This window comes from Ictidomys tridecemlineatus, unplaced genomic scaffold (genome assembly GCF_052094955.1).
Source record: "Ictidomys tridecemlineatus isolate mIctTri1 unplaced genomic scaffold, mIctTri1.hap1 Scaffold_83, whole genome shotgun sequence".
Classification (NCBI taxonomy): Eukaryota; Metazoa; Chordata; class Mammalia; order Rodentia; family Sciuridae; genus Ictidomys; species Ictidomys tridecemlineatus.
This window is the reverse complement of record NW_027526085.1, coordinates 1,153,938-1,177,735: the sequence shown is the minus strand read 5'-3', so window position 1 is coordinate 1,177,735 and position 23,798 is coordinate 1,153,938. Positions and strand designations below refer to the sequence as shown.

At 52.1% G+C, this 23,798-nt stretch overlaps 1 pseudogene; it reads right to left on the bottom strand.

Annotated features, from left to right (window-relative positions):
• Nucleotides 1-2,158: 2,158 nt before the first annotated feature.
• LOC144374710 (autism susceptibility gene 2 protein-like) lies at nucleotides 2,159-23,369 on the bottom strand (annotated as a pseudogene).
• Nucleotides 23,370-23,798: the final 429 nt, after the last annotated feature.

Below are 23,798 nucleotides of genomic sequence, written 5' to 3'. Positions count from 1 at the left end.
TGACCGATTCTGACAGCTTGCTCTGTCTGCCAGACACCGACTGCCGGCCCCTGATTTTGGCATCTGACCAATCCCACCCTCCCTGGCACTGGTTTGCCTTCCTGGGGCGCACCTGCCCCTGAAGCCCACAAGCAGCAACTTCAGATGCAAAGTTCCAGCCTGGGGTCCCCTCTGCAAAATAGGATGTTTCTCCATTTGAAAAAAAAAAAAAACAAGCAAGGAAAACAGAGTCATATCACTTAAGCGCTTGTTCAGGGAAAATATGACCTTAAGTATGTTGTAAATGGATTTGAAAAGGCTCCTTTGAGTTAGGCGGGCTTTTGTGAGAAGTCCTAAAGTTCATTGCATAGTTGAAGGGTTTAGCTGTCTCTAACAATACGAGGAACACAGCCTTAGCAGACCGTGCTCACTGATATCAGGTTTGCAAATAGCACATTTCAAGAAGTAGTAATGCATTATGTTACTTAATCTTTATCTATTTACATTTGTACAAAGTAAAGCTTTCGTCTCACCCTTTGCATATATGAACCACCAGCTCATGAAGCAATCTCTTTACAGGACTATGTACACAGCCTTCCCTTCCCATCTGAAAGAGCTCTGCATGATGGATGGTGTGGGCTCCCCCGTCCTCCTCAAATTGGTGTGTGTTGTCATCTTTACACTTTTGGCTGAAATCAAGAAGTTTCATACAAGGAACAAAGAGTAAGAGACATGAGAACATATGACTTAGCTAAAGGATCTGAAAAATTCCAACATAGAATATACAAAAACATTTCCAAATCTGCACGGAGTCTGTACATGTTTTACAAGGGGAGCTGGTGAGGGGCTGTGATGAAATGGCGGTGTGAAGAGGACAGGCTGGGGTATGGCCCCCGTTCGCCGGGACAGTGGACTGCCCCAAGTGGGGCAAAGCCGACCACCTGACCTACCTGCCTGGATTTCAGAAGAAGCTTAACAGGGACAAAGTACTGGGGATGAGGGTGAGTGGAGAGTGGAGGGGCTCATCCTAGCTGTGTAAGAGCCATGGGCCTCAATCAAGGCCAAGACCGGGAGGAAGCACTGTCCCAGAGCCAGAGGGGGCCCACAGGTCTCTAAGCCAGAGCTGCAGCCACAGAGCCTGCTGCCCAACTTCTCAGGGTCCTTTCATGTTAAAGGTACATTCTAAAAGCCCAGAGCAAAGTGACTCCCAACTGGCCGCAGTGCCAGTGGAGAGTGGATGTAAACATTAAAGGAGTCTCTGCCTCCTGACCCTCAGAACAAAGGCCAGTGTCAGTCAAAAGGCCGGGGACAGAACCAGCACCAGGGGGCCAAAAAAGGAGTGGGAAAGGTATCCAGGGACCCAGGAATCTGGGGCCATACCCAACACTGGGCATTAGGTCAGTAAGAGCCAAAGTCCCAAGGGCACTTGGAGGCCAGCAGTAGAATAGCAGGCTAGGGACACAGAACATCTTGGGGATATTGAGGATAACTTTAGAGCTCCTTCAGTAATGAGAATGTGAAAGGAGAACATCAGAGACCTAGTGTGGATGGGAACTTCTGAGGAGTAGGCAGAAAATGCAGAGCAGAGTGGCAAGAATGTCAAGCCCAGCTGAGATGGGGAATCACTCAAGGTTCAGGATGCCCAGACAGACCTGGCCAAGGTGAGGGGAGGAGAGACGCAAGCTGTCTCCAGGGCTAGAAAGAGAGGCAGAAGACCAGGTGGCCACGTGGGTGAGAAATGGACGTGCCCCTGCACCTCTGGGTTCCTAAGCTTATGTGGAAAGGCCAAGAAGAGTGACCTCAAAGGGAAGACAGAAGAGGAGCAAATTTTATTAAGCTTCCTGACTTCCATCAAGAGCGCCCTGAAAGGTGTGTCCTACTCAGTGACAGGTGAGCTGGATAGCCTGGGGTCTAGAGCTGGTCTGCTGTGGCCACACCCCACTTCAGCCATGTATAGCTTGAGCTGAATGCTGTCCACGTTGGCCATGGGTTCGGAGATTGTTATCATACTGCTCGGGAGGAGGAGAATTTTTTTTTCTTTTTTTTTTTTTTACAAAAGAAATCAACCACTCTACCGTGACAGTGCTGAAATGGCGAAGTGGGGAACAAAAAGTGTGGAGAGAGATTATACGACCTGCTGTGATGGGGTACTTACCAAAGCCTTCACCAGCACCCAGAGTTAAAATGAATACATGTTATTGGGAGCTGGAAGGAAAGGAGATCGACAGTCATTAGAGGAGCTCTGCCCTGCCCCTGGAGAGGCAGTGTACAGCTGTCTAAAAGTCCAACCCAAAAGCAAAAGTGTGGGTGGGCAGGGGGGCATTAAAAATGAAAGGGACCAAACAGGTGTCAGGATCACCTGATCACACATATCTAGCTCATGCAGAGGCTCTGAGCATGCAGAAGGGCGGCTGTGACGGTGTATGTCATCAACTTGGAACCCCGTCTCCTCTCCCTGCCAGACCCTGCTTCCTGTCTTCTCAACATGGGCAAACTACAGTGAGCCCCCGAGACCACTCAGGACCTCGACCTGAACACACGCAGAAGCCCTCCAGGCTGTCCCTTAAAGAGCCCTCATTCACTGTGAAGGTGACCTAGAGCTACACTTTAGGTCTCCTCTGCTCCCCAAATAGGAACAGACATGTCTGCAAGACCACCAGCTGCACATCCAGAGACTGTGAGGCATCCAGGACACGCAGGGCTGGCAGCCCCTCCTACTAGAGACTAGTAGCAGAGAGCTGTAGGGCTCTCCAGGCCACAAGGACATGCCACAGGTCTTGATGGCTCTGGGCCTGGTCCTGCAGTTCTTCACTGCACTATTTCAACCCCACGAGAGCCACAGGTGCTTTTGCTTCTAGTAGAGGCTATGGCCAGCCCTTGGGTGGAAGAGATGGGAGTCAACTGTTTGCAGCCATCAGCTACATCACTGTCTCTGGCCCTAGGGATGAATGGGACAGTGGCCTCCTTAAACCAGTGGCTTTGCACACATCCACCAACTCCACTGTGTAAGCCTGCCATTGCAATTATATGACTCGAGTTCATTTCCAAGAGTATAGTTTCCTTCATCTTGGAAGGTCTGGCGTCAGAGGAGAGTCCAGGCAGGTATGGAAAGCTAGAGGTACTCACTAACTGACGGGTTTCCAAGTCCCCCGAAGGCATTGCCACCAACTGCTGCTAGGCCCGTGAAGGTGGACGGCCGATTGAAAGGCTCTGCAAACAAAGGCAGGAGGAAGGAAGGGCTCAGATTCCCCAGTGGGACGGGAGCAGTGGGGTGGGGGTGGGTGGGCAAAGCAAAGCCAATCCTGGTCCCACCCACACCTGGCTTGCCTTCCTAGTGTGGTTGGTAAGTACCCATGAGGACTGTGCCCCTGCCCTGCCGAGGGACACAGGAGCCCCGTGCTTCAAGGTGTCTTCCCGTACCTCTCCCAGGAGGGTGCTCTGCAGCCTCTCACTGGACAGAATTAAGACAACTCCTTACATTCCCAGGGATGAAGGCCTACCATACCCTGTGTCTGCTTGGCCACATGCAGAAAATATCAGTAAATAAAGGCCACAAAACCAGGGGCCTCTGTAATATCAGCCTGTCTTTCTTCCACCTGCCAAAGGTGCTTTGGCTGTAGAAGGTGTCGATGTTTCCTCCCAGGGAGGGACAGAATGCCCTGGACTCCAAGTCCCTGAGGCACCCGGGACAAGCTGTCCCCAGCTGTCCCCCACTGTGCAGAGCAGGACTAGCACAGACATACTGGCGAGGGAGGTGGTTTAGGCGGCAGTGAGTCCTGAGGTGGTGCCACATGCTGACTGGGCCCCAGTGGCGAGTGACTTATGGAGGACGGTTCCCCATGTGCTGGTAGGTGCAGCAGGAGCCACCTTGCCCCCGTGAACTCACCCAGGTGAGCAGCAGGGTTGAGGAAGTTGCTGTGATGAGAAGGTGGCCCAAAAAGGGTCCCAGTGGGGTGTGCAGCACCTGGTGAGTCAAACACCACCAAGGTCAGGGCTTACAGAAAGCAGCTTCGAGGAGCAGCCTGCTTCACCAGGCCTGGAGACCCCAGGAAGTCTGCTGGGGTGAGGCCCATGCCTGCCTGGCCCCTCTCCTCTTTCCCAGCAGGGCAGAGCCTCGCCTTGGGTGCCAGGAAGAGCCAGCTTCCTTGTGGATTCAGTAGCAAACCCCGTGCCCGCAGGGCATCCTGGTCCATGCTGAGGCTGCCTTCCTCACAGGTTCCCCCTATCTACATTTGCTTCTCAACTCTTTATCACACCTGATATGTATGCTTGTAAGTCACCTCAAATCCTTCTCCTGAGGTGGCTGGGGAAGGAAGGAAAGAAGGAAAGGGAGGACCAGATGTGCATGAGTTAGGAAAGGACAATGCTTCCATAGCTCAGGCCATGGGGCGGGGCCACTCACAGCTCATTGCCAGGGGGCGTGGCCTGGAGGGGCATGGCACCAAGGGAGCTCCACCCTGCCGTGTATATCAGGCATTAGTCTCTGACAGTGAGATAAAAATGGTGAATTTAACTAACATTAACTAGTAATAAATACCAGGTTAAAGTTTTATAATATAACCATTTTGGGGCAAAATTCAAACGTAATCAGGACCTATATTTACCCATCTACCAACAAGGTTCCATAATGCCTGGCATTTTGTCTAAGTTCCTATAAATAAGTGCAAATTCCCTCAAGAAAAGACAGTGCAGGAGGACTGTCCCTGGGCTGTCAGGGCCACCAGCATGGGAGAAGTGTGGATCAGGCACTGCCTCTCAGCATCTGAAGGGACCTGGGCTGTGGTCCACCTGGTGGCTTGTTTTCCACCTGGGAGTGCAGAGAGGATCCCCCAGCTCCACAGCATGTGCATGCTCTGGGACTTTCCGAGGGCCCACCACTTGCCACCTCAACGGACTTTTGGCCACATGCTGTCTGCAGTGCAAGCTCCTGAGAGTTTCAGTGGAGACCATGCTTCACTCCACCCAGGCCCCAGGGATGCCTACAGTTCCAGAATTATCAAAGCAAAAGATGCAATTCTTCTACTTTGGCTCAAATGAAAGCCAGGGAGAAATCTATTTCTCTCCAAAAACTGCTCTTAGTGTGGCCATGTCTCAGAGCCAGATTCCATGGCAACAGAGCCTTCAAATGTGACAGAACCAACAGGAAACCCCGAGACCTCAGCAGATTCCTCTGACCCTCAAGAGTGGTCCCCTTGCTCTGGCAACAAGGCCTAGGATGAGGATTCTTGCAACTCTCTCTGCCTCCGTGGGAGACCATGTGCCCCCAACATGAGCCATGGGCGGCAGCAGGCCGGCAAGTGAAACAGGGAGCCCATCAACACTCAAGTCCAGGGTGGGCATGAAGCCACTTGTCACCAGAGTCAGCCTAGTGCTGCCATTTTTAAGTATTTACAGAAGCCAGGTGGACCACCTTCTCTATCACAGCCCAACCCTGACAACCAGCTCAGTTGGGTTTCTTTACCATTAGATCCTGAAACACAGCCAACTGTCACAGTGCAAAGCCACCCCTTGCCCGTGCGTGTCCCCACAGTTCCCGGCACCCCTTTTACTTCTGACTGGCCCTTGGATCTTCCCGTCTTTCTCGGTGGCATCTGACAATCTGACATGCTGTGGGTTGCACTGGTTTGGTACACACAGCTCCAGAGTCCCTGCAGGGGAGGACGGTCTCTTTCCCTTCCAGGTGTACCAGGATGTCGTTTAGGTGGTGAGTGAGTGAGAGCACAGGGTCCAGACCTATCTGTTTGGCTACCTGAGGACCACATTTTTCACTCCATTGCCCCCTGAACTCACCAGAGGCAGAGAACAAAGTTGAAGGTCGAGCCAGGTCATGGGGGTGGTGGATGGCTCCAAAGAGACTGAGGCCTGGTGGCGGCTCAGGAACTCAGGCTTCAGTCCGAAGTCCAGCTTGTGTGGGTCTGACTGCATCTGCTTCTGCAGTGGAAAGGGGACAACAGAAGATGACATTCCAAGTGAGTAGTAGGAGAGATTCACTCAGAGCCTGAGACCATGGGAGTGGGCTCTTGGAACGGTCCACACCTGGGCACTGGCCCTGGTGAGGGTCAAGTTTAGGAATGCTGGGAGAACCAGGTGACCCTCATGACCAGAAGCAGGTCCACCTAGGAGGGGTCAGCAGGGACTGCTGCATGGGTCTGCCTGGTTCTCACAGAAGAAGAAGCACAAAGGGCAGGCATGGAGCCTGGCTGGAGGCTGGCCTGTGGCTATTCGATCAGGGAGGGCAGCCACATCCTGTTCACTCACCTGGTGCCCCTGAGTGGTTTACTATATTGCTGTAAAGGTCCATTTTAGAAAGTTTTAAAATAATAGCATTTTAAAGCTCATTTTATTAGGAATTCTGTGTGAATAATCTGCTGTGTAAATTAATTGTTTAATGCCTCTTAGCCATACTCTAATAGATTACAGCACATTAGTAACTGAACATTATGAAGAAATATTTGCATGCCTACAAGCTAATTTTCTAATGATCACTGTTACATATAAAAAACATAAAACAAAAAACAAGATGAAAGCAAAGTACGCATATCAGTTTACCTAATGGGGGTGTTTCTTCTTAGGACTACTCCAATCTCTGGAGGAGGAGGAGGAGGAGGAGGAGGAGGAGGAAGGGGGGAAGGAGGAGGAGGAGGAGGAAGGGGGGAGGAGGAGGAAGGGGAGGGGGGAGGAGGAGGAGGAGGAAGGGGAGGAGGAGGAGGAGGAGGAGGAAGGGGAGGAGGTGGAGGAGGAGGAAGGGGAGGTGGGGGAGGAGGAGGAAGGGGAGGGGGAGGAGGGGAGCAGGAGGAAGGGGAGGAGGGGAGGAGGAGGAGGAGGAAGGGGAGGAGGAGGAAGGGGAGGGGGAGGAAGGGGAGGGGGAGGAGGAGGAGGGGGAGGGGGAGGAGGAGGAAGGGGTTGAGGAGGGGAGGTGGAGGAGGAAGGGGGAGGGGGAGGAGGAAGGGGAGGAGGAGGAGAAGGAGGAGGAGGGGAGGAGGAGGAGGAAGTGGAGGAGGAGGAGGAGGAGGAGGAAGGGGAGGGGGAGGGGGAGGAGGAGGAGGGGGGAGGGGGAGGAGGGGGAGGGGGAGGGGGAGGGGGAGGAGGGGGGAGGGGGAGGAGGGGGAGGGGGAGGGGGAGGAGGAGGAGGTGGCAGCTAGTCCAGGCAGTGGCCCATGGAGATCCTCTCCTACTATGAAGTCCTGGCTTCATTTCTTTTCACCTGCCCACCCTGTTGCTGGCCTTCCAGCTTACCTTCCTCTGAGACTGTGGGCACTGGCCAGAGGCTTCCTCTAGGCTCTGGCCTCTCTCTGGAGCCAGGTAGCCCTCTCGCCTGCATGGCTTCAAGTCTGCTGGCCTTCTTATTTCTTGACAGCCTTCCTTTTGAGTCAATTCCACACCTCCCAGACAAGCACTGCCCTCCATGTCCCTCACCTCCCATGGCCTGGGACTCTGAGACCTGAGATGAGCTGCCTTCCCCTTGTTGAGGGCTCCTTCATGGCCCAGCTGCTCTTGCCCCACCCCAGCCCTTCTCCTCCTGCCTGCTGCACAACAGAGAAGCTGTGGGAGAGGGTCTCTGCAACAGAGCAGGGGCCTAGGAAGTGGGCTGTCCCTCAGCACCTCAGTCAGAGGCCCCTGGTCCTCGAGAGTGACTGACACCTGCTGGGAGCTCGTGCTTAGGAGCAACACCTGGGAAAACAAATGGAACTTGCGGCCTTGGGCACCACAGATCCTTATTGCAAACGCCTGAGGAGTGAGACAGGGAGAGAGGGGCCCTCTGAGCCCCGCGGTGAGCAGCCCCGAGCCTACTAGGCAGCTCACTAAAGAGCTGAGTAAATGAGCACTGCTGAGCAAGGGGAGGGGACATCTGCTCAGACCCACAGGGACTGCCATAATGGAGTCCCTCCCTAAAGGAGCAGCGGAGCCCAAACCAAGCCTGATTCTCCTGAGTACCTCCTTTAATTTGGTTGCCAAATTATTCGGTGCTAACATTGCATGGTGTACAGCACAGATCCATTAAACCAACTCAGGTCCATGAAGCCAAACGGAGGCTGGGATTGCCAGCATTTTGTGGGAGGGGAAGGTGAACAGAGCCATCTCCTGTTCAAGGGTCTTGCTGATTGAATGGGGATAATGAGAGCTGGAGTTGCCAGGGGTGTTTCTATGGAGAAGCTGCTACACACAACATCCTTCATCACGTTCAACCAAAGGACAAAAGGAAGACATCTTGTGCCTATAGTTCTGCTGACCATGTCACCCGGAACCAGAAAGCATGGACTAATCAGCAACACCACGAGGTCCTAATTACACTGAGCACAAAAGGAGGGAAAAGTGAGTGGCACTCACTGATATGCGGTCAGCACCAGGGGCAAGTGTCCAAAGCCAAAGGTCTCACGGAGGTTTGTTTCTCCCTTCTAACTAGATTCCATCTTTGCTTCTGAACCACTGAACCCTGCAATGTGACTGGCATGTCCTCCTTGCCTATGGGCCTCAGGCTGACCCTAAATGCTGCCAGGACCTAGTCACGCATGAAGAAGTGGACGGAGAAACCTATGCTAGAAAGACCTGCTTGGATGTTTCCCATCATTTTTCCAGGCTGCAAAGACCCAGGCTAAAGTGTGGACGTCAGGTTCCATGTGCCTGAACCAAGTCCCAGAACCTTGTCACGTTATCACCCACATGCTCTCTCTCCTCCCTCCTGTGCCACAAAGGCTCTGGTCAAGCACGGACCATCTTCATCTGTATGGTGCAAATAAAAAATACCTGCCTCAGGTGGTCCTGGCAGGTACTGACTGTCTCTTAACACCTGGATAGGTCACCAGGAAGACTGACAGATGGTAAGAGCAGGCCCAGCGTGACCTCCCAGAAGGGCTAATGTGATCATGCACGCTGCTGACGGAGGTTCAGCACCACCATCTCCACATGGGGCATAAATATCATTTCCCCAAACCCAAAAAGGAAGAGAACACATGGGTTGCTACTGAAAAACAAAACAAAACCATCTTCTGTTGGCTTTCTCAGCCTCTTAAGTGTTCTCCATATTCTAGTTCTTGCTCATTATAAATAAAACCTTTATTTCAGGATTTAAACCACATTTAAACCCTTTGGATCTTACTATTTAAGTAAGATGACAAATTTATCAAAAGGAAAGATGCACCAGGGAGCTACCAGTTTGCTTTTGTTCTGTGATTCTGCTGCTGGAGGTTTCCCTCGTTAAGGTTCTCAGATGGGCTTCCCGAGGGACCTCTCCCTGCCTCTGGTCTTCAGACCCTGTTTTGAATACTCTTACTCAGGTGCTTCTGGGCAGATCACATGCTCGAACCCAGCTCCCCGCCCCCCGCCCCCTCCCTCTGTGAACCAGGAAGGTCGGACTGACCTTGACTTTCTGTTGGTGGTGGTAAATCTGCCAGGAGATGTGAACATGCATAGCACACCACTTCCCTGGTTTCTGGAACAAGAAAGAGCAAAGTGATCAGAAGGAGACATTTCAGGGAAACCACCTGCAAATCCCCCAAGCTCTCAGCAGATTCTGGCTGCAGAGACTTTTTCATGAAACAAGAGAGCTTTGTGCCTCCAAGAGCCTCCCGTCAGCAACCCTGCCAGGCCCAACCATCAGGGAGCCATAATCGCTCTCCCCCTCTTCCTGGGGCCCAGACATCGGCCACCACTCAGGAAGCCATACTTGACAAGGACCCCCGGTTACCAAGGACAAGATGGGAAAAGCCTGAATCCCACTTTATGCCTCTTCTTTCTTTTCTGGTGCCAGCTGGCAGACCTGGTGAAATAGGAAGTCCTACTTAACAAATGTGGCTATGCTATAATGCAAATCAGCTGTTCACAAGGGCTAGGAAGTGGGCTGTCCCTCAGCCTAGGAAGTGGGCTGTCCCTCAGGGAGCATCGAAATCAAATCAAAACAAGAAAGGGCACAGGACCTGTCATAACCGCCCCATGGCTGTTGCTTCTTTAACCCCCAAAGCGGGGCAATGGAATCCATCCCACTTCTGTTGAAGTCCAGTGACCCCATATGCTTCATTAAGAGCTGACCACTCATTCATGCTGGGACACTGTTCATGTCTAAGAGAAGGGGAGGGGAGGGGAGGGGAAGGCATTCCTTCCTCCCTACTCTCCAGGCTTTTGTCAATACCAAGTCCCTCCTCCACCCCTGGAGGAGTGCAGATCAATTTGCATCTCCCAAATCATTCTTTGGTTTCTGAGCAGTGGGGTGACGGCAAGTGCCTCTCTTCTGCCACTCAGGGCAGGGACCACCTCTTTCTGCCTCCTGCCAAGCAATCTCCTCTTAAGCCTAGAGTGCATGCACGGTAACTACTGGACAAAAGGAAAGAACTCCATTCTGCACTGGCAAAGGACAGAAGTTTCAGGTTTCTGTAGTAGGGAGCTATTCTTGAAATACAGACTCAGGACTTTTCTCCTGTCATGGACTGACAGGTTGTTTGGCATCACAAGTACCACACTGCCTCACCTAAGTGAGGACACAGACCTCCTGTTCCCTTTGGAGAAGGTGGATTATCTGAGAGTATGCACCAGAAATGGGTGGGGACCGCAGGAAGTCTACTGCCCATTATCTACCACTCAGACAGGCATGGGGAACTTGGCATTCACAGAGGGGCCATCTGCTGGCCAGGCACCAGACCTCAGGCCATTCTGCTTTAAACAAGATGTTAACAACCAATGCTCACAGTATCCTTTCCCACACCACAGAAACAGGTCAAGTGGCTACGAAAGTCAATAGCACCTCGTGCTGAACCAGGGAGCCACAGCAGAGCACACCCATCCCAGGTAAGTATGCGTTTCATGAAAGACACTGACTGCAGCCTGTTGCTCAAGTCTTCCTCCCTGAAATCCAATCAGACTTTCTACCAGACCTGCTCACACTGGAATCGGACTCAGCTCTACCAGTTATATAAATAAGAAGCCCGTGGCATGGCTTCCTCCACTGCCCGAAGCAAAACAACTCGGTCACTTGCATCACACAGGAGCTGAAAACCCAACCACCGTGCCACAGCCTGCTGAGTAGGCTGGCTACAGACTTGTGTTTCCAACCCACAGGGAGTCAAACAGAGGTTGCAAAACAGTGCTAGAAGAGGCTTTCTTACCCTTAACATAGGTCTGAAAGGATCTGTCAACTGTGAAGAGAAAATGACAACTTGGTTACACGCCTGTCACTCAAACAATTGCTCTAATTAACAAATTTGTAGTGCTTCATTAGGAGGGGAAATTAAAATGTTAGAATTTTACTTTTAAATGAAGCCCTTTTGGAGAATAATTAACCCATTTTCACACTATCAAAAGTGCCAAGTGTCCCCTCCCCCACTGACATCACCTTTGACAAGCCCCCTAGAAGTTTAATCAATAGCAGCGTGCCCTGGGCAGCCTGGCCCTGGTGTTGCCCAGCCTGAGGTTCCCGGGGGGCAGCCCTTCCACACCACACCGAGGGTGCGGGGGAGAGCAGGCTGAAGAGGCAGACTCAGGATCAATGCTGAGAGGACGCGTGGGCAAGCCTTTCTGCACCAAGAGTCACCGCGGGGGTGGCAGCTCTCGGGACCTTCAGCCCGAAAAGCTTCAGCCTGTCTACCTAGCTCCCACCATCAGCTCCAGCTGCCCTTACCCAGGGAGGAGAAAGCACTGGGATGGGATCGTTCTCTCACATTTACTATAAAGATAAATGACCATTGTCGAGACAAGATTGTACCTCCTGTGGAACTTCAAGTTCTTCTTTGGGAGTAGGTGCAGTGTAGACCATTAATAAATGACATAACCAAAACATCATGGATATTTTACTCAGCTCTAGAGCACAGGGTATCCCGGCCACATTAAAAGCAGAGGGCCAGGGGAGCCATGGGGTCTGGGATGTCCTGACCTCGGGTAGCGGGTGGCGGGGGCTGATGTCCAGCAGGAGAAGCACTCAGTGCTTGTCTATCCAGAGCACCCACAGCAACATAAGGACTTGCAGACAGAAAGGCTTGGTCAAGTAGGAACTGGAGAAGCCACAGTGTCCACTTTATAGGCTCAGATCACAAGCCTGTCCCCCTCCTTTTGCTGGGAAGTCAACCTTCCGGTGTCACTCACAGGGCAGGAGAGAGTGTCTTCCAGGAGGAACTGGCACTCTCTTGCACAGGTGGGAAGAGTCCCTTCCCTGAGAGCAGCTCTCTCAAAGGAGATAGGAGGGTCATGCACAGGACCTGTCCCCTGAACACACCCGGGTTACCTGAGACCAAGCCTGACTTGGCATGTACCCGCGGGTCCTTCTGAAGTAAAGTGTGTGGGACTGTCCCGGGCTGAGCAGCAACATCGATAGGGTTGGATGTCTACAAATTAATTAGACCACAGCTTAGGAAGCACAAAACACGGGACATGAAGCAAAATCTTTCCTCCTTCTAAATGAAGAAGTGAGACTTCATCTGTTTCATTCTAAATCACAGACTCATTTTTCTCAGTGAGCACATGAGCTTGTACAGGGCTGCTCCCTGTTTTCTCCAGCGCTCTGACCAGAGGCAGCTCTCTCCCATGCCATCTAAAGCAGAGAGGTGGCCTCCAGCACCCGTCACCACAGTGGAAGCCACAGGGACCAAACAGGGCAGCCACACATGGAGAGGCTGGCCCGGACGCCTCCTTCTCAGGTGGCCCAGCTCTAGCTGGCCGCCTCTCTGCCCACTCCAGACATTCCAGGAGATGTTCAAGTGAACACGGCCATCATTTGCAGTGTCAGGTGCTTCACATCAGAAGAGCTGATAGCACTGCACAGACATTAAGCCAACGCTCCACGTTTTAACTGGCAGACAATAACAAGAAATTACACTCAGTAATGACTCATTAGCGGTGGTGGAAATGGGACAAGAGAACCCAACATAGGGACCACACAGATGCAGTATCAAATTCTGCCTGTGTCTCCCCTATCCTACCTCCCTTCTTACACACCACTCATAATATTAACCTATCTGTAGGCTTTTGTCCTTTGAATGAACAACAACCAAAAGCCTACTTCGGGCACAGTTATTATGGTCTTGTGGGAGAAGGATTTCAAAACTATGTAACACCAGTTATTTAGGAAATCACAACCTCCAGGACACCCTCCCCCCAACACACACACACCAGAAGTTAACTTGTGTGGAAAAGGAGCTCAAGTTCAGGCACCAGGCTTGCCTCCCTGGTGAAGGGGGAAGGAATGAAAGGAAAGCAATCAGCTGCGGCACAACCAACAATTAAGCTGGAGTTGTTAACAGCCTGATTTGCATACATATGAAGAACTCCACTAATGAACTGCAATCTACATATTCAATCAGGAAGGTGGCCTGGAAAGGCCTATTTCCACACCAGCAGAGGCTCTCTCCTGCCCAGATGCAGTTTTCTGTGTGATTGGATAATTGTGAGTGAGGGAAATAGTCTAATTTATTAAATGACCTACCAGTCTGTTTGGGGATGCACTAGAGATTTGTCCCAACCTAGAAGGGACGGGCCAGGGTCTGAGGGAGCACTAAAGAGCAGGCTCGGGGAAGGAGTTGAAGACTACCTTCTTCGATCTCCAGATAGGAGGCACTTGGCTGAGCCACTGTAGAGACCTCTGCACGTGTGACCTCGCATGTCAGGGGGCACTCATTGCAAGGGGACAAGGCCTGGAGGGCAGCCACCCCACCCCAAGGCCTCTGTCCTCCTGTCCAGGTGTAATAGTATTGGGAAAAACAGCAGCTGCCCATCCTGGGAGGTTGGCCCCACCCTGGTGCTCACCTCAGAAATGGGATGGAGAGAAAAAGAAAAGCACATACCACAGAAAATGTGAGAATGTTTTGCAACTAGAAGATGCGTCACTTTGGTAAGAGAATAAAATGGGCTGCAGTTGATTTTAAACATGCATGTCCTGAAAGTCCCTCTCAAAAATGTTTGTGACCTTGGCAGTTTGAACACTGAGAGCCAGCGGTAGGAGAAGCACAGAACCAGGAGGCCAGAGATTCGGCCTCCGCTCCAGCAGACCCGGGTGCCCAGCTGGGGCTGTGGAGGACAGGGAGGGCCAGGAGGGGAATCTCCCCGATACAACAACACAGACTGCTGCACCCCTGGGACTTCAGCCCAGCCTCTTCCTTGGAAAACTGACAGGCCCAGCCTCCCATCTCTGCCTCAAAAGTCAGCTGGGCTCAGAGGTCATGGCTCCCTGGACAGAAGCCCATGCTCATGGTGGCATCTTCCACAGGGGACAGAGAAGCTCAGCTGAGATCACATGGGAGTACCAACTGAAGCCTCAAATTTTGCTGAGGCTTAAAACTAAATGGACTAGAAGAAAATCCTCTCACTCTAATCCCCGGGTCACTTAGGATCTGAGAAGTCAGTCACCGTGCAGGAAGAAGGGGCAGACCCCGTTGTGCCCAGCAAGACACACCCCTGGGTCTTCCCTGTGCCCTCCTTACCTTGGGCTGAAATTCTCCTTGTAGTGAACCAAAAGGTCCCATGGGTGGGATCATGGGGGAGATGCCCGACACTGCAGGAGGGTAGGAGTGGAAGAGCTGTGGCCAGAGATGAGAGGAGAAAACGGCTTTAGTCGAAGGCAGGTGACATGTTCACATTCCCCTCCCACAGAAAGAAACCAACAGGAGCGAGCCAGGCAACTCAGCCAGGTGCCACTAGTGAAGAACCAGGATGGGAAGGGTGATCACACAGATGCACACGAATGTCTGATTTAAAAGTAGTTCAGAATCAATGAGCCAACAAATGGTGTCCCAGATGAGAACGCCATTAGAAAGAGAGGTTTCTAATTATTAATTGGTGAATCACAATCGAGCCCTAAATGGGTAGAGGTTTCATGCATATCCAAACCAGGAGGGATGCTGGGCCGATAAAATGCCCAGAAAATCACAAGTTAATTAGAAAAAAGAAAAAGGAAAGAAAAAGAAGCAGTTCCTCATGAGTGCTAGGATTTTATACCATTAAAACTCAATTAGTGCTTTTAGATTTTTAATAGTTTGAGGAAATGAGAACACATTCACAATCCGTGCTTCATTAGGTTGTTCTAGAAGTGGCAGTTCCAGAGGACAATTTAATTCTCTCATCTAAAATGATGACAAATATTTGTGGAAGGGTAAAATAAAATGACTCAGTTTAAACTTTAAATAGAGCTGCCAGTTCTCTTAAAAGGTAGATTACATGTAACAAATAACATGTGGGGCTCCCCCAGGACTGCTGGGTCTGCATGCAGAGCTCAGAGCCACTCTCGCTCTCAGCTCTCCTGGAACTTGGAGCTCTTTGGGATTAACACAAGGTCCTGATTCTTAGGGCCAGCTTTGAATCTTGTCTGCTGCTCAATAGACAAGCTCACTGGAGGTCATGCAAGACAAGCTGTTGATGTGTGAGTCTGACCACCTCATGACAAGAAAAGCATGATTTTGAGTGAAAAATATAAATTTTCTTGACTCATTAGCATACAAAGGACATAACTGGAGGAAAAATGTACAGAAATACTGGGAGATGATGTGAGCACATCTTTCCTGCCTTTGGAAATTGTATTACCTCTGAGGTTCTACACCTCTGGGTACGTTCACTTTGAGCAAACCATCATGTGGATATTTAAGTGACACACCAACTCACAGTTGTGTCACATGTCACAGTATGACAATGCACCTTCCCAATAAGGCCCTCACACCACTGCTCTGGCAGAGACTGAGACCCACACGTCTCTTTCAGGCCGACTCCAGTTGCTCTCTCCAGTGGTGCACAGAGGTTTCAGACTCATTGGTCCTGAACTGAACCCACTTACACAGGGACTGTGCAAGGGTGCCCCCTTCAGAACTCCTTTCAAGTCCAAGACTGGGTTTTAGATTCTTGAGCACGGCCTCTGCCGTCCGCCTGTAGCGTCCTGATCCCAAGGCAAGAGGGACTAAGCACTTACTATATCACCCTGTAACTGGCCATGTGAGGACCCCCCAGGGCCCTGTAGGAAGGAAGTGGAGTGACCAACACCCTCCACCAGAAACTTGTCCAGGTGGGCAGTTCCCTTCACGTTCACAGTGAAACCCAATGCTCTTCCCACTTCCTTTGATCTGTCCCACTGCTGACCACTAGAAAATAAATATAGCTGAAGACTGTCCCCGCTGGAGAACCAGAGGTCATGGACACTTTCCAAAGTCCAGACCCCTAAGCTGCCTCACCAGCCCCAGCCTAGGCATCTCCGTGGAGTGTGCCCATGGATCACGGAGCGTGGCTTCAGGCTGCCAACCTAAGCCACCTCCTGGGCACACTGAGCCACCTCCTGGGCATACTGAGCTCCACAGAAACCATTCTGTGAGCTGGTCCCTCGTTAAATCAGCAAGACACAGAGCAAGGCAAAGTGGCACCACTCATGGGCAGGTCCCAAGAGGGACCCAGGCCTACTGGGTCCTGAATGTCCATCTGAAAACCTTTCTGCATCAGTGCTGAGCAACACAGGTGGCCCACGTGGTGGGTGCAAGGCCCTCATATGCACCTTTCCTTACTGAAGAGGCCTCACGTCACTTCTGAGTGGCTCCAGAGTAAGTGATTCTTAATTGATTTCTAATATTTCCTAGTCTTGATTTCTCAGCTATGCTCTTGACTAATGAAGTGCCTAATTATCTATTTAAAGTATGAATTAATTCAGTCTTTGCTGATCTGCTGAACAACATTTCTACCAAAATGAGAACACAATCTAAGAATCAAAATGGGAATAGCTGTAAATGATGAATCAACATGGCTACAAGCAATTATGACTTTTCCTTTTTCCTGGATTCACTTACAAATTAAAAAGAAAAGAAAAGAAAAACCATTGAGCAAATAAACTTGCAAATTTTCAGATAAAAATGATGCAGTATTCACCCCATAATCAAAGTATCACAATCAAGTATTCAAGGTCTTTGTATAGAGAAGCTCTTGTCTTCTACATCAATGATCATATAACGGGTTGGTACCAATTTAAGTTCTGGAATGTATACTTAAAATTTCATAAAACTGCATCTTTTAAGCAAAGAAGAATTGAGCTTAAAGAGAAAAGGTGCATTCGTTTTAATGTTAAGGCTTTCTTTAATTAAACAATATTTTAATTGTAAAATGAAAATACACTCAGGAGAACAGTATCAGCCATGTGGAAGAGGGTTCTGTATTTAGTCTCAAGTAAATAAAAATGCACTTTTTGAAGAGTTATGACTCAAAAGAATGAGGGACTTTGTTCAGAGGGAACAGTCAGGCTGAGGTCCCTCTGTGGCTGGCTTTCCGCCTGTGGCTGAGGTCCTGTGGCCTCGGGCTCTGCTGCAGCAAGGGCTGCAAAGCTTATACCCCCAGGCAGGGCAGGTTCTGGCTCCCAGGGGGCTGTCCTGGCTGTGCTTATGATCTTTTGACTCTGAAGATGATACTGCATCTTTACCAAAAGCAAGACACCACAAAAGCAAGCATCCACAGGGACGAGCAGCAGCGGGCACACTGGCGAGGTGATGGGAAGGCCTCTGGCCGTGTACTGACTAGGGGAGAGTGCACACACGGAAAGCAGGCACATTCAACGTGTAGCAGGGAATGCAACTCACACTGTGCCGGTAGAAGGGGTCAACTTTTGTAGGGTATTTGTCAAACTGTAAAGGAATCAAAGCAAAAACTAGTTACTTCATCTGCCTTTGGTTCACTGTTCAGTGGAGGCAGCCTACAGCTTCTGTGTCACTGAGACATCACCAGACCCTGCAACCTCACTGAATAGGAGCCACCTGAGCTCCTGAGCCTCTGGCAACCCCGAGTCCAGTCTGCCCACACAGCGCGGTGTCTCGGGCCCTGGACGCCTGGTGGTTCCTCTCTTTCTACTCTGTGCTCAGAGGCTGACACAGTGAACACCCAAACTGGAGAGGACAGGCACCTCCAGATCCATCCAGAGAGCCGAGCACGGGGCCTGGCCTCCTAGGGTCCCTCCACTTGGTCTTCTCCTTGCCAGGAGAACTGCAGATCTGCCGCTCTCTGAAGTCCATGCCACCCACACAGGGCACTTGGGCTGGGTCTTGCGAACCCATCAGGAGGACTCATCACCCGTGCCCTCATGCCTGTCTTCCTCCAGGATGTTAAGACCTCAGATTGACTCACTGGTGGACCAGCTCACACAGGCCAGCATGATATTTTCTTAAACCATTAGGCCCTTAAACACATGGCTGTTGGCCAGGGCTCAGTGGTGGGCTCGCCTAGCACATATGAGGCACTGGGTTTGATCCTCAGCACCACATAGAAAACAAATAAATAAATTAAAGGTATTGTGTCCAGTTACAACTAAAAAGGAATTTAAACAAGTAAATAACGTGAGAAATGCAGTTCTTTCAGAAAAAAAAGACACAGAACTTGCTATAGGACTTTTTGTGGGGGGGGCGAGGGGGGGTGGGATGGTGAAAAGGCCTCATCTTTAATATTCCCCTAAATAAAACTTGTAGAACAAACTTTAAAAATATATGTTAAGAAAAGTAAGTTGAGCCAGTGGGTGAGAAGACGCATAGGTGGATGAGAGGACCCTCCGTGAATTCCCATCTGCTCTCCTGGGGCCTGATGGACTCTCCTCTTCAGGGTTTCAACCAGGCCCTTCTCTAAACACTGGACATAAGTGACAACTGAGGTAGAACTCTGCTAGGGCATTTAAAGATTTAAAGAAGCCTGTCTGAGACCATCCGTTTCAGTTCCCAGTTCCCTGGGTACACGGCAATGCCCACACACCTCCAGGCTCAGGGCTCAGCCTCTGAATGTCACCCCACACAGGGCAGGCAGCTGGCCCCAGTGGATGTTCCCCCACTTGTTCCCTCCCTCCTGGTGCTGTGAGCACCTGTGTGTCAGCACGTTGTTCACACTGCTGTCGGGCCAGGATGGCAGGTGCCCAGAGAAGGAAGGCCACTAGCAAGTGGACCCAGCACTGGCAAATGCGTGAAGCGGGCACCTGGGTAAGGCGCAGGACACTGCCCCTCGAAGGCCGCCTGGCCTCAGGGCCCACGCCCACGCCAGCCCCACCCTCCTGCACACAGAAGAGACTGGGCTCTACTTATCCTCACATTTCTGCCTGGGTTACACACCATGGGAGGTGCTGGCGTTGGCATGATGGTGGTGGGAGGGACGGCGTGGGGAAGGGTGTGAATGTGTGCTGGTGCATGTGCTGGAGCGTATGCTGGTGTGTGTGCTGGTGCTGGTGCTGGTGGAACTCGGTGCGCAGGTAGGGCGGGGGGCCCAGAGAGGCCCCTGGGTCTGCACTCTGAGAGGCCAGAAAACGCGTGTTCAGTTCCTGCCGCAAGATGTCTTGCTCTGGAAAAGAAGAAGAGGGAGATGTTGGCACCTTTTCCTTCCGATCAGGACATCTGGGTGCTTTAGCATGGAGGGTGCAGGGCTGAGGACCCAGCCCCCGGGGCCTGGGATAGAGGGGACAACCTCAGGCCCGCCATAGCCTGGGGCTGCTCTCAACTAACACTTGGGCCTGGGGACCAGCTGCACAGCCCAGCAGGTCAGTTCCCCATCCACACGACTGGGATGGCCCTCTGGCCTCCTTGAGTCATTTGGAGGTGGGGGTAACAGGGGGGGCGCCTTCCAGCCGTGAACGCAGCAGGCTCCCCGGCTGGCCTCAGGGCAGACACATAGCGATGAAGAGCAGTACTGGGACCCTGGCCCACGACACAGGTGAGGGGAGAAGGACCCCATCTCCCACCAGGTCATCCCTAAATTCTGGGATGCATCATCATAAAAGTGTATCTCTTCTTCCCAGGAAGGTGGACGCCCTCAGGCCAGGCCCATGCCCCAAGATGCGGCCTGAGATGCTGAAGAGAAGCAGGCGCGGGCCTAGCAGGCTGTGGCCGCTCTGCTGAGCCAGGGTGCCTGCCGGGCCTCACCCTTCAGGCCTCCTTTCCCACACCCCCCTCCCAGGGCATGGTTGTTTAAGTGCGCCCGGCCTGGCAATGAGGGACGGCAGGGACAGCAGTGAGGTCCCGGCGCCCACCTGGCCAACCTACCTGAGTAAGTGCTCCCGGCAGGGTGTCAGGGGACCTGCAGACTCCCTGAGGTCAGCGGTGGTGGCGGAGGCAAAGCAGTGGGCGGGGCAAACATATTGGGGTGATGCGCGTGAGCGGGGGCCTGGAGGGCGGGGGTGAAGCTGTGCAAGGGCCTGTGGCTGGGCAGGGAGAGGGGGAACCGGGAGGCCGAGAGGTGGTGGGAGAGGTGCGGGTCGGCGGACTGTGTCTTGGCCAAAGTACTGCTCCTGCTGCTGCTGTGGAGCAAAGGGAGAAACAGGCGCAGGTGAGCATCTGCGTCCCCACTGCCCTCCCTCCCCTGGGCCTCTCTCTCCCCACCACACAGCCCGGCAGAGACCACTGCCCAGCGCCATGCACAGGGCTGTCCAGGCAGTTCTCTGCTGAGATAGCTCCCCTCGCTCCTGTGGCTCGGCCTGCCCTGCTCTGTCTCCTGCTGCCCCCACCCTCCTCGCCACACTTCCTGCAAAGCAGCCAAGGAACAAAACGGAACAGAGCCACCACGTGGGTCGCCCCTGTCTGCTACCATAACCCCAGGACCACAAGAAGAGGTGGGCCAAGTCTTGTGCCACAGGAGTGGCCCCCGGTTAGGAGCTGGCCCAGCCCTGGGAGGAACCTGCCTGCTTAGGTCTGTTCTTCACCTGTCCCTGACCCCACCAGGCTTCTAAAAGGAAAACAATAACACGCACAAGTCTCAGGAGCCCACAGGGCTCAGGGTCACCCTGGACGGCCTCTCATAGACCAACCAGGAGGACCTGGCTCTCCCCACTGGTTTCTTCTCTGACTCAAAAATGAGGAAGCAAATCCCACTGAAAAATGCTCAACCCAGCACTGGTCTCAGTCTCCTGGGCCTGAGGAGACAACCCTCCCGCGACACCCCTTCTCTCCTCTGAGTCTCCACCTTCAGGGCCCTCGGAGGCACCTTGGCCTCCACTCCATGGCGCACACCTTCAACTGCTTCTTCTTCTTTCATCTTTTGAGATGGGGTCTTTCTATGTGCCCTAGGCTGGTCTCCAGCTCCTGGGCTCAAGCTACCCTCCGGCCTCAGGAGCTGGGACTACATGCGCATGGCATGGGCCTGGCCACCTGTTGGGTAAGCACCTCTCCTTCCTGCCTCTGTCCTCCAGGAGATCCTGGATAGTTCACTCCTGTGCAGTGTCAACAGCCAACCCAACCGGCTTTCACCCAACAGCCCCTGTCCCTATCTCCTCGTCTCCCAGAGAAAACAAGGACAGTTCTCAATCAGGCCACCCATCTCCTAGGAAGCCCTCACCCAGACTCTCTGACCATCCAGCAAAGGTGGCCGGCGGGCAGAGAGCAGGTTGGCTCACCTTAAACTGTTGAGGCTCAGGCTGCTGCTGTAGGCTGACAGGGACTGCGCAGGCCCTGGGATGAGGGGTGGGCCTGCACAGCAGGAAGGTGCTAGTGGAGCAGCTGAGTGGGGGATGGTGGCCAGGGTGGCCGCTGCACCTGAGGCTGCGGGGCCTCCGGGGGGGGGGCCTGTGGGGGCTGTGTACTTGGAGGAAGGGCTGTTGGTGGGGCCTCTGTGTGTGGCACCAAGTCAGGGTCCGGAGAAGGGGCTCGGAGCTGGGGCTCCGCCTGGGGCTGGGGCAGAGGCTGCGGGACCTGAGGGCAGGGGTTCTTAAGCACTACAGGCTTAAAGGCGGGCTCTTTGCAACAGTCTTGGCTCTTCTCTTGGCTTCTCTCTAGACCTGATATCTTGGGGACAATCGGCCCTGCATCAAGGCTGTCATGTTCAGGCAGCGCGCCAACACCTAACTCCGAATCTGTATGGGGGAGAGCAAAGAAAAGACACAGAATGACACAGGAGCATGGCACCAGGGGAGCGAGCTCCAGCCTGCAGGCACAGCCAGCAGCCACCTACCACCCTTCCTGTGAAGAAGGGTGCGCTGGCTGGGGATCCCACAGCTGGTGGTCTGCAAACCAGGGCTCCCTGTCCCCAGTCTTTGCAAAGCCTTTCTGAAGCACACTTAGGAAATTATAGCCCACAAGTTGATTTTTCCCTTTAAAAACAAATACAGTTCCTGAATGAGAAGTGTTTTCAATAGCGAATGAAGTAAATGTTACTTAACAACAAACAGATATTTCTTATTGGCCTTTCCCCCTCCCCCTTTGCATTGTGACCGAGGAGGCACACTTGACATTCTTAGAGCAACAAGTTCTTGTTCAGCAAGTGCCAAACTTCCAGGCAAAAGTCAGGCCTCCTGATGTGCCCCAGCCAGCCCAGGGACATCTGGGTTCAAACATGCAAACGCAAATTTAAATCAAGCGTGCCACAGCTACACTCACCAGGCCTTCAGAAATGCCCCTGCACCACGGGATGCTGAGACTTAACTGGATGTAAAATTTAAGTAGAATTCTTCAATTGTGGGGAAAGAATAGAAAATAGATGCTCCTGTATAAACTTAAAAAATAAGCTTCGCTCCTAAGGTCAAAGGACCTAAGTGCCATAACTACTATGATGTCATTGTTGATTATCCCAGAAGCTGAATTCCATAAAATTCTCAAAACAGAATAATGAAAGACCAATAATTACATATCAAGGCATAGCCCAATTTGGAGTAAGTTCTTTGTAGGCATCTGGCAGGGGGAGATCACCTCGACTCCATTTTTGTGCTAAAAAAGATGCATTCTTTCTTTACTACAGTTCAGAAACAGGAAAAGCACAGCTTGCAATACTTTCTGAAATGAGGACACCTTTGCAAACTTCCTCTTCCACATCTCTCGCCACCATGAAAAGCATGCGCCACTCACGCGGTCTCTCAGTTTCTGCTTACACACTCGTGTATACACACATAGTTTGCATCAGAGCAAGCCATCATCTTTGGTGTTCATTTGGTAAGCAGTTCAAACCTGAATCATGCACCAAAGCAGAAATAAGTCCTGGTTCATAAGCGAGGCACCTCCGGGGCTGTGGTGGACGTGGCCAGCTTCAGGCCAACGGGCTGCCTAGGTATGAGGGGACAGGGCATCTAGTGAGGCCTGAGGACAAGTGACTGCACTGGTGACCTCTGGGTATCTTATTTCTGCCCAGTGCTGTTTTGAGAACCTTTATAGAAGATTTCTGCTTACAATGAAGCCAAAACTTTGTGGGTCCCCAGAACTGGACCAAGCTCCCTGGTGAGGCTGGGGAGAAGTGGCTGCAGGGGATCCTGCAGGGCCTTTATCTTAGAAGTGGGAGCCAGGGTCTGGCCTGCACTCCCCGTGCCTTTTCTGTCATCTCTCACAAATTTCCTGAATTTTTCTTTCACAAAAACAAGGGTATTAGTCTGGTTGAGGAGAGAAAGCTTCAGGAGCGTAGAAATCCAGAGAGTACATGACAACTGAGAGGGGCTGGGCATGTGCCGGGGCTCTTCCCTCACCTACGCCAATTGATGGGCACAGGCCCCGGCACTGGCAGGAACCCATCTGCATACTTCTGCACTACTCCCTTCTCCTTGGACTAGGATGATGAAGAATCAATCAATATTCTCTATTTTGGTACATTTATACCCAAATTCCTCTAAAAATTAATGTTGAAATAAATCTGCTCACATCAACAAGACTTCCTTTCCAAAAGACACCCTTTAAATACACTTATGCTGGTAAGGAACATGCTAGGGACAGCCACCAAGCTGTCTGCAGAAGGCACGTGTCCTGCAGGTGTGGCCTCCTCTCCTGTTGCCCCATGTCTAATCCCAGCCTGAACACCTCTGGAGAGTAAGGTGTGATACCAAGAGCATGGCAGTCACTGCCGCCCTGGACGAGCAAGGAGGGAAATAGGAAGCCTGAGCCCCTCCAAAGAACCACACCAGTCTGTCCCAGCCAGCTCTGGGGAAGCACTAAAGGAACCCAGGA